This window comes from Octopus sinensis, linkage group LG7, assembly GCF_006345805.1.
Source record: "Octopus sinensis linkage group LG7, ASM634580v1, whole genome shotgun sequence".
In the NCBI taxonomy this organism is placed as follows: Eukaryota; Metazoa; Mollusca; class Cephalopoda; order Octopoda; family Octopodidae; genus Octopus; species Octopus sinensis.
Window position 1 is genome coordinate 53,050,473 of NC_043003.1, and position 11,817 is coordinate 53,062,289.

Consider the following 11,817-nt stretch of genomic DNA (forward strand, 5'->3'; position numbering starts at 1 on the left):
TAGAGATTTTTCTTTCGTATTTTCTTCTTTCTCTATTCTCTAGTTTGTTTGTGTTTTTTTTAGTTTTGTTTTTGTTTTTATTTTCTCCCCCATCTTCGTAACCTTTTCCTCGTCTTTATTTTTTTATATATATAATGTAATGTGATTGTGTTGATAGTACACAGACGAAGGAAAGAAGCGAACACACCAATTGTCTGTGATTATGATGAGACAGCACTGAAGACGTGATCTTACTGGAGGGGTCGACAGACACTGAATATATTGAAAAGAAAAGTCCATAATAATATCAAATGAAGTAAAAACAAAAAGTTTCTGATATGATTTTATTTTATTTTTATTTTTTTTGAAGAAAATATCAATATTACAGTTTTACAGTTCAAATTGTAGTTGTGAAGAAATGAGTCAATAGAAAAATGGTAGGTTGTTGCTTAAGGTGGGTGGGAGAAATATGAAGACGGTAGGGAAGAAAGGGGAAGCACAGAGCAGGGAAATTAGATGGAATAAGAGTGTTTGGTTTGTACAAGTTAGAGTAGGTGCGAATGTATAGCAGCGAACATTGGGGTGTGATATTTTCAATAGAAATTTAGATAGACTAAGAAAGAAGGATTTACTTAATATTTGTTTTTGTGTGTAAATATATCAACGTGTACGTGTGTATGTATATGTGAGAGAACTTATGTGTATTTTTGTGCTTGCTTTTTCCTGTGTATGTGTGTGTGTGTGTGTGTGTGTGTATGTATGTATGTGTGATGAAAGAAAGGGAGGAAAATTCTGTGTATGTATCTGTAGTGTTCGTGTATTCAATGAGTGTATACGTGTGTCTGAGTGAGAAAGTGAGAAAGTCTATGTATCTCTAGGATTGTGTGTGTGCGCGCGTGTACGTGCGTGTGTGCGTGTGTGCGTGCATGTGTTAATGAATTTCAATATGTGCTTTGTCCAAGAGAGAGAACTCTCCACTCATAAAATCTGCTTGCTAAAACTACATGTGTATTGAGAAAGAAATTATAAAGATTGAAAGAACTTCTTTAAGGATTTCTCTTCACAAAAGAAAAATGAAGTAGATCTGATTAGACAAACAAGAAAGAAGAATAATTATAAAAAATGAACAATAAATGAATTTAAAAAAAAAAAAAGCAAGGATAAAAATAGGTAAATGAAATAGTCTCTTTAAATACTTAATCTCCGCCCCAACACTTTTTCTGTTCTGCTTTTTCTTCTTTACTTTTTGTATTTTTATACTTTTTACTTCAAGTTTCTTGTGAGAAGAAAACCTGAAGGTAATATAAAGCATAATGAATAATTCATTCATTCAATAATTCTATCACCTTTATTTTAGAGAAATAAGCCAAGAAAGCTAAGTATATACTATGCAATGAGAAGTGGTCACTTTCCATTTATGTGTGCCTCGTTTTGTTTCTCTTCTTAGATGGCACCCTGCGAGTGAACAAGTAAAAAGTCTTGATAGCTTTTGTCCGTATATAGAAAGAAATTAATTGGAGTAAAGTTGTACGCCTTTCTGGTGCTTATTTAAAAAAAAAAAAAAGAAGTCTTAATATGGGAAAAGTCTTTTGTAAGTGGAAAAGGGTGGGAGTCAGAAATAAGTTATTTTCGTCGGAATAAAATTGGTCATATGAAGACTATCCACATATGTCGCGTTCAAGTGAGCTTTCCAACTGACACATATGTTGATGAGATCGCAATATTTTTCTTGATGGGCTCTAAACCGACAGATTCACATAGAAAAGAAAACAAAGCGCTACATGTAAAAAAAAACAAACACTCGTACATTTATACATACTTAATAACGCATGCATAGGTACACACAACGATAGGCTGATAAATGTATTCAAACATATTAAGAGCTATAAAGACGCGAAGCGACATGCGTGTGTCGACGTATAAAGCCCTAAATAATGCCCTCACTCACATGCATATGCCCACACACACACAAACACACACACACACACACACACACACACACAAACAACACACACACAACACACAGGTATATAAATACATGCGCACTCAATCAGACGTATGCATCCACAAAAGTATATACACATAGGCACACTCAAAGTTCGTCATTATTTTTCTCTTCCCCGAATCTTGCCCGATAGTTTCTTCAATTAACCTTTGTTATTACTATTCTCTGATCTTTCTTTCTATCGCTCTTCCTTCTTTTCTTCCTTCCTTTCGTCTTTATCCTTTTCTTTCTTTCTTTTTGTTATTATATCTTTTCCCCCTTCTTGTCATCACTCCTTTTCATTATATATTCTTTTTATTCATTAAGTTTCTTTTAAAAATCTACCTGTTATTCTTTTCTGTTTCTTTAATCATTGTTTCTCAATTACTTCACTTCGGATAATTACATTTTACATTGAATAGATAGAAATTTAAGAGTTTTTGCAACTTTTACTGTATCAATCAGTCCTTTATGTATTCTAAAATATTGTTTGTATCAAACAAGGCTAGATTCATGTTCGTTCCAGACTACTAGTAGAGGAAACACGGAACATTATCTCTTCTCATTATGAGCATATTCTTTCTTAATATATATTATCTGATTCATAGAATTAGTTCAGAATTTGAAACTATCAAAGTTTACGAGAATTTGTAAAATATTCCCCGGACAGGTTTTCCTACATTTTATAATATGCATACGTTGCAGTTTAGCAATATTCGAAATATTGGACTAATCACTTCCATTTCTAGGAACTCACACACACCACCACCACCACTCATACCAATTTAATCTCAGTTTGTTCAACTTATAAGCATGCCAAAGTTTTTCTTCTCATCATGAAACGCAACCAAACTGATGAAAATATCAAAAACATTTACAGCGTCAGCAAAAGTCTCATTAGCATTATGCTTTATTGTTCCACATACGTCCGGTAGTAGTCCCTGTTTTTACATACCTTATAATGCATGTTTGATTCATACTGCACTTTCCACAAAATTTTGCTTATATTTTGTTTCTCAGAATCCTTTACTTACCAGTTTCTTATTTGTTGTTGAGGGCTGGTAAATGAACTTCCATTACAAATTTCTGAAAAGTACGTTGGATGCATATGTACGAATATTTAATATCCCTTTTTCTTTCTTTCAGACATAAATACCTCACACTGTTTTATGTATTCCTATTAACAGCCAGCATGGGATACTTAAACTGAATATTAACCTTAATAATCGCGCTAAATTATCCTACATAACGTAACACCGTTTTCTTCCAATTCAATAGTACAGAAACAATAGCATTGTTAATTATGCCTGCGTGTGTGTATATGCATACCTCAGTATGTATATGCATATATATAAATTAATATACGTAGATATACATACATAAAAGTACACATAGGCAGATATTATATATTCGCGTATCTATATCTGTATCTATATCTCACTCTCTTTCTCTCTTTCCATATGGTTACATAAATATATATATATATATATATATATATATATATATTATATATATATATATGTAATTGCTATGATTAGCATGAAACTAGCAACAATGAAGCTGTGAAATTTTTAATTCTGACATAATTCTGTTTATACATAAGTGTGGGAACCGGTTTGTATGTGAGTGTGCGTGTGTACGCTCTGGCAAATGAAACAACATATTTAATATAGAATTATGAATATATTATCATAATTACAAAATATTCTCCGTAGCCATACCCGTGCTTAGTGCATGCAATCACAAGTGTGAAACACAACAAAATACGCGAAATAAGGAGTGGAAAGTCCTGGTATTCTTTTCTAATACATTAGTGAACACAGTGATGAAATTGTAGGTGGGAATGAAAACCAGATTGAAATTATGGTCAGTGAAAAGTTAGAGCTGTCACACGTGTCATACAGGGCCCTGGGATATATTCTTTTAAAATAAACTTTGTCTTTAGCTTATATGTTTCTACTTGAATTTCTGGTATATTTTCAGCACACTTACAAACATGCATAAAACTCAATCTGATGGGAAAGAAAAAATTCTAACTATATTATATCATCGTAATTTTCGTAGAGCCATCGTTAGTTCTGCATATATTTTCTTCCCCTCTTGTGTTGCACAGAATGTTGTTAATATTGTTATTAGTATCATTGCTCTCATTGCAGCTGTTGCTTTCTGGTTTATTTGTTGTTGTAGTTGTTGTAATGATTAATTTTTTGCTTCTTGTTGATGGTAATTACTTCAGCGACGGTGGTAAAAACAATGATGATAACGATGATAACGATGATGATGATGATGATGATGATGATGATGAAGGAAATCCTATAACGAGAACGACAAGGGTGACAACAGTAGTAACTTTAAAAGAAAAAAAAATGAGTGGTGGTGACAGTGATAGAGGTATTGATGACTATTGTGATACTTTTACTACTAATGTAACCAATTAGCTTTTATTTGAAAGAGATCATAATTAATATTAGCTTATTGTTTCATTGCTTTATTTTCTTTCCTTCGAACACCGAGACACACTTTCTACACGTAGCTGTATTATACTAATGTGGAAGTTTTCTCCAACAGCCAGTCAGCTAATCATTTCATCTCAGCCACTACTACGTTAGCGTCCAGCTGTCTGCTACTGTTTCGCTACTAGCCTCATTCCCGCATTTCCCGATTAGTACATGGGATTTATCTGCCCTTGTACTAATCTGCCATAGACAGCCAGCGCTTTTATCCCATTTCTCCCTGTCTTTTCTGTTCATTTTCTCCTGTAATATGTCCTAAATATAATATTGGTTTGTTTAAACACTTCTCTAGCATCTAAATTTACATAACTCAAACATATATATTTAAGAATATTTCAAGACCCGATTTTAAGCATACATATATATATATATATATATATATATATTCATATTCAATTTTCTATCCATTCACCTAATTCATTATAATATATTTATTTAATTAAATTTACAATTGTATTTAGAATATACTTTTTTTTTTCTACTCTAGGCACAAGGCCCGAAATTTTGTGGGAGGGGACCAGTCGATTAGATCGACCCAGTCCGCAACTGGTACTTAATTTATCGACTCCCGAAATGATGAAAGGCAAAGTCGACCTCGGCGGAATTTGAACTCAGAGCATAAAGACAGAGAAATAGCGCTAACGTTTCTGCCAGCTCGCCGCCTTGTATTTAGAATATATTAAAACACTTACAATATATGAAACTTCTCTGATTTTTTCCTCGGTAAAAATTATTGGAAATAATCCACACTTTATTTCACTATGGTTTCATTATGCTTAACTTTCCTATGACTCTCCTTGAATATATGTTGCAGACGAGGTAATTTTAGTATATTCTTATTCAATTGCGAATATCATACAAAGAGAGAAGTTCCTGACAAGACGATTTTGACTCCAGGTTGTAGCTCATTCGCTTCATATATAACAATAAAACTCTTAAGAAATGTGTTTATAGAAATGATAATTTTCATATTCCACCCACTTAAAATCAATAGATTATTTCTTCGTTTAGTATGCCTTCTGAAAGATTAGTTAATTTGAATATTGCACTTTTGGTGAGAACATTTCTAATGGCTTAGTCAGGAAAGAAAGGTAGAGCTCATGACCCCTTTACAGAGCCTCTGATACTCATGAAGAGAAGGAGGATGGTATCCTGAAAACGGATAGGAGTTTGCAACAGAATAAGCTCTGGTTGAGACACACAAGAAGCAGGTGACGTTAAACTGGGCGGCAAATTAAATTTACCACCCAAGTAGGCTAAGGCGGGATTTGAACTCATAACGCAGAAAGCTGAAATAAACACTGCCAGGCATCCGGTCCGACGTTCAAACGATTCTCTAAACCCACTTTTCTAGATTGATACTTTATTTATCGGTATTACTGTACACAGTAAGAATCTTTTGATTTCGATCCTTGATTGTAGTTCGCTCAATCCATTATTTCCCTAGTACCAAAAGAAGGCGCACGGTCTCCTCAAAAGTTTTCCTGTTTCCGTGATGTCAAATAAATAATTACACATTCATAAAAACTACGAACTGTTATACAATTTGCTCCAATCATTACACAAATGCATGGAAATATATAAATATTTATCCTTACATTTGTAGTGTTTCAAATAATGGATATTAACCAATTTTAATGTTATCCTTATTTATGCTATATACCTGTGGAGTTATGTAATTTCACATTTAAAATTTATTTTAACTTCTTAATTGAAAAAAGAAAATGTATTTCGAGCAATTTTTTTTCCTATGAAAGAAAAAAATACCGATTCAATTGAAATGAAGGATTTGAATAATTCTGTGCTGTCACAGCAAGCATTAGTAAAACAGGAACTTTTCAGCGTTTGTAAATCTAAGAACTTATAAAGTTAAATATTAGTGTGTTATATAAAATAATAGAATCATATTGAAGATAAACAAAGCGTTCTTGAGCAAGTTTATTTCAATATTCTCATAACTGAATATCGTTTGAATAATTTTAACGAGTATGTACCACAAGTAAGGTTCAAGTTATCTCCATTAGTCCCAAGCCTTGTACTAGGTTGAACATTGTCAGTGAGTGAAGAGAAATACCAGCTGTCACGCCCTGACCGTCCTCTTTGTTTATCTCTTCAATAGCTACCATCAGAATCTAACACTGGATAATGTAGTCCTATATGGTCACAGCTGGAATGTATTTGATTATATGCCTGCTTAAAGAGAGGTGACCCGGGGATAAACAGCAAAAACAGACGCACAAAAATTGACTAGGCAGCGGTGAGAGCGCATTTCCAGACTCAAACTGCCCCCTAAAATATTAACCACTATAGGTCAGAGTGTGTTGGCAAGGTTTTCATCTAGACGGAGCTATGTTGTACATACATACATACATACATACATACATACATACATACATACATACAGACAGACAGACAGACAGACAGATAGATAGATAGATAGATAGATAGATAGATAGATAGATAGATAGATAGATAGATAGATAGACAGATAGATAGATAGATAGATATGGGATGCGCTTAATTATCTGTCTTTTATAAGCCTGTTCGAAGATAGCTGACTTGGAGTTATATTGCAACAGCAATAATATATGAATTATTATTATTATTATTATTATTATTATTATTATTATTATTATTATTATTGTTGTTGTTGTTGTTGTTGTTGTTATTCAAAATTAGGAATATTCAGAGGAAGAGGGATATTTGTGCCTTGGGCGAGAGTATTATTGGTGGGAGTAAAGCGAATTAATTTCACCCGAGTGAGTGTTAGACGCAAATATGAAAAGTATGGAAGATTACTTTTTGCTTTACGGCGCTCGCGACGGAACGTAAAATATTGTAATAGAAAGTAGCCAGCTGGCAGAATTGTTAGAACGCCGGGCAAGATGCGTAGAGGCATTTCAACCGTTTTCACGTTCTGAGGTCAAATTTTACCGCGGCCGACTTTGCCTTTTATCCTTTCGGGTTCGATGAAAAATAAGTACCAGTTAATCACTTGGGTCAATGTGATCGACTTATCCGCTCCCCTGAAACTGCTGGCTTTGTGCCGAAATTTGAAACCAATATATTGCAGTAGAGTCACTAATATAACGGTGATTATGATGAACTGACTCTAATCTTAGCTTGTAGAATGCCACACAAAAGGACTCACGCTATTTAATTTCGTCTCTTTAAGATCCAAATTCAAATCCAGCCATTGTAATTTTTTCCGTCCATGCTACCAGTATTGAGTGTTAATTTTATTAACCCACGAAAAAAAAAATGTGAGATCTTGGACCTTGTCTGAGTTAACACATATATTTCAAGGTTCAACACAAATTCCGAGAAAGATGGTTCTTCCATTTTTTTGCTAAACAATCTCCACAAATGATTTGTTTATAGTGGTCAAATGTATGTGCTGTACATTAGCTCATTCCGTCAATCAAATTGATATTCCCTGAACAGGTGCATAGCGTGCCACACATCATGTGACAAAGTGATCGCTGAGCAGCTTGGGATAAAGCTTTTTGCTAAAGAACATTACGGACTCCCCAGCCCATGATCTGAAACGACAATCTGAATACAACACCCTAACCAGTGGGCTGTGCATCCTCTCAACACAAATATTCAATATTAAGAAAGCTGTCCACTAGAAAACATACACGAGTCATTCAGACTTGACAAAAGGTGTTAAAACTTAACATGAATGTTCAAATAATTTTACGATTTGCAAAACCTGGTATTAATTGAAAAAGAGGACCCTGCATGATCTAATTATCTTTATTCCTCGATGTCACATTTTCATACAGTAAACTAGTTACCATAGGGTCACTTAGTATTCGTGAAAACTATACTTCCGCTAATGAGAGTCAAGAATACAGAAACGTTCGGAGTTGTTTCCCTTGTTACCGCGGTCACAGAATCAAGTTGACTAACCCTCATTTGGTTTCTTAATCATGATATTTAAACATACTGTAGTTATTCCTGACGTCAAAATCATGAGGAATCATAAAACCCCGTTTTCGTTTATTTCATAATTATAGTCATAATGGAGCACTCCGTCGGTTGCGACGGTCGAGGGTCCCAGCTTATACGATCAACGAAACAGCTTACTCGTGAAATTAACATGTAAGTGGCTGAGCACTCCACAAACCCGTGTACTCATAACGTAGTTCTCGGGGAGATTCAGCGTGACACGGAGTGTGACAAGGCTGGCCCTTTGAAATAAAGGTACTACTCATTTTTGCTAGCTGAGTGGACTGGAGCAACGTGAAATAAAGTGTCTTGCTCAAGGACACAACGCGCCGCCGGTAATTGAACACACGACTTTACGATCATGAGCCGAATGCCCCGAACCACTAAGCCACGCGCCTTCACATAATAGTCATAATATATTATAATTAAATTACCAATTTATCTAATTTGTTAGTCTCAATTAATGCAGTTCACTAACTTTTCAATATAGTAAGTTAGTCCGAAGACATTTTCATTCCCCCATCCCCAACGAAAAAGTTGCAGAATCGGAAAACTTGCCACTAACGGCAATTAAGAAGGGAGAAACTTTGTGAGTTGTTTGCCTTGCTAAGTTGGACAAAGGATGCAGTTAACAATCCCATAATAATTTTTCATACCCATTGTATTTCAACAATACTTGGATCACATCTGATGTAAATTTTGGGAGAAATAATCAAGTTCACATTCATATTTATCTGCGTGCGCTTGTCTATATATGGACTTATGGTGTATATACATGCACTGCTCGTATATATGTATTATATGCAGTATATATATATATATATTATATATATATATATGTATATATATATATATACTTGTATGTGTGCACTTACATGCATTTATATAAGTTTGTATGCGTGCATATATGTATGTACACCACAGGCTTGTGCTGTATTTTCTCTAATGTTTGTGCATTTATGTTGCCCTTATAGAAAATAAAAGAATATTTTATTGTAGTAGTAGTAGAAACTGTTGTTTACGGTTGGTGTTATCATAGAAGAAAATTCTTGTTTTACTAAAGCTAGGATCAGGTTTCTATTTCCGACTGAAGCAATAGTATTTGATGCACGTTGCAAATTTCCGTGGGAAAGTCATTCTTACGCAGCATCTTATTGTTTCCTTCATAAACGGTCGACTCCACGCTTGTTTTCCTGTTTCCGAGATATCAATAAATAACCACACGCCGATCTTTGTATTTTACAGGAAGATGTTACAATTTTTATCGCTAGTGAAGGTATTATATAAACAGAAATATTAAAACGTGTTATGCGGAAGTCAGTGGGTTAATAGAATCATTAAAAAGATGATTCATACACTTCTGTTTTCAAATCCAGCTGCGGTCAGTTTTGATTTTCATCCTTCTGGCATCAATAAAATAGAATATCAGCCAAGTACTGCGAATGATTTATATTTTTATACTAATTTCAAATTTAGGTGCCAGACCAGTGAATCGTCGGAAAAGGGTCAGTCGATTAAACCGGCTCCTGTACTTGACTGGTACTTCATTTTAACAACCGAGAAAGGGTTAAAGACAAAGTTAACACCGGAAGGATTTGAATCCAGAATAAAGAACCGGAACGAATACCGTAAGACGTTTTCTCTGATACTCTAATATGTCAATCTACCGGCCTTTATATTCCTAAAATACATTTTATACGTGAAAGGAATCATGATAGAAGACTCCCCGACCGCTTATTTTGATTCTCGTTTGAAACATTATTCACTCCGTTGCCAGACAAATGATTCTTAAAATTGCTGTCTCTTTTCTAAAAACTTTATTGCTTCATATCTTGTCCCTATACATTAAAAGATCATTATTTTATAGCTAATATGCATAATATGTTCTATTCTATGACATTTTCCACTAAGAGAGCAGTTCGTCTGACAATGAAGGAACTTCTTATGGTAGTTCCTCAAACTGCTAGATATTGTGACCACATTTATCTCAAATCATAACCAATTGTCGTAATACTTGAAGAATACTCTGCACAATGTAACTCTAAATATACTTTTTGAATACAAGCATGTTTGGTTACATTTTGGAACGTCTTTGATCATGAGTTTTCTGAAGCTTAAAATCAACAACTTAATCAGTAACCTCTTTACAGCAAGCGGTGAACAAGCGTCAGAGACAAATGCTTTATGGCATTTGTTTACGCTCTGTGTTAGAATCCCGCTGAGGTCAGTTTTGCACTTCATGTTTCTGTTGTCGATTAAACGGAATACCAGTTAAGTACCGAGGCCGTTGAACCCGATTCACTTCAACCCATCAAATTTGTTGGCCTGTTGCCTAAATTAGGAAATCTTAAAGGTGGGTAGCGGCACAATCATTTGAGCGTTGAAAGAAATGTCACGCAGTATTTATTACGGCTCTTTACGTTCTCAGTACAAATCATTCCGAGTTCAACATTACCTTTTATCCTTCTGGAGTCGATAAATTAGAGTACCAGTCAAAAAGAACAATGGTATCCACTAAACCCCATCCCTAAAAATTGTATTTTGAGCAAACGTATTAAAACGTAACGCTGAGGATGATACGGTTTTATCACCCTGTGTTCTCTCTCTTTCTCTTTTTTTTCTGCAGGTGTCTTACCATACAAATAGAATATTTTGGAAAATGTAACGATATACCCTGTTCAGCACAGGATAGAAAAGTAAGACTCTTTATCGGACATGCTTATTGTTGTTTTTATTCGTGCTTTAAAATGACTTGTACTCCTGAGGTGAGAGGGACTAGCCATGAATGTGATAGCACAATGCATGACAGGAAGAAGAAAACAAAATGTGCAAATTTATATAAAATTTATATAAAAGACAAACAGAAAACGAAACGAACATCATCGAACAAAAAGAGAGTAAACATCAAACTTTCACAAACGAAATGAATAAAGAATTAGTTAATGGTACTGAAAACAATGACGTAAGTTTTGCTAGTGTTGCTGGTCAAAGAGAGCCCTGATACATAGTCAGATAACATAAAGAGAAAACGGTATAGAAATGATATAGGAAAGTACCTCCTTTCTTTTGGAAAGAAAAGGGAAAGCGTTATATGTATCTATTTTGTCATAAACGGAAGAAGCTTTGACATCAAAGCATCAGTTAAAAGAAACCCTGTTTGTTGTGTGGAGTGATGTCCCACTGAGATCTCAGCGGGACATTTGGTATTGTGCACTTGAACTTATGTCGAGAGTAGGTGACAGATGAATTTGGTGTACTACTCACTCACCTACAAGTTGGTACTGCAATGTATATAGTAGGATAAAAATGGCCGTTGTCAAAGAAATTCGTTATGGCTTAGACTTTTGACTCGTCTTTATATCACACACACACACACACACACACACA

The 11,817-nt window shown here is 34.5% G+C and overlaps 1 long non-coding RNA gene across 3 annotated transcripts; it reads left to right on the top strand.

Moving 5' to 3' along the window:
* The first annotated feature begins 1,130 nt into the window (after positions 1–1,130).
* LOC118764248 lies at positions 1,131–5,005 on the top strand. Of its 3 annotated transcripts, none has more exons than XR_005000046.1 (3): positions 1,131–1,149; positions 4,200–4,354; positions 4,964–5,005. It is a non-coding gene; the product is annotated as an uncharacterized LOC118764248 (long non-coding RNA). The 3 variants fall into 3 exon arrangements; XR_005000048.1 differs by lacking the exon at positions 1,131–1,149 and adding an exon at positions 2,036–2,076; XR_005000045.1 differs by lacking the exon at positions 1,131–1,149 and adding an exon at positions 2,826–2,894.
* The last annotated feature ends 6,812 nt before the right edge of the window (positions 5,006–11,817 follow it).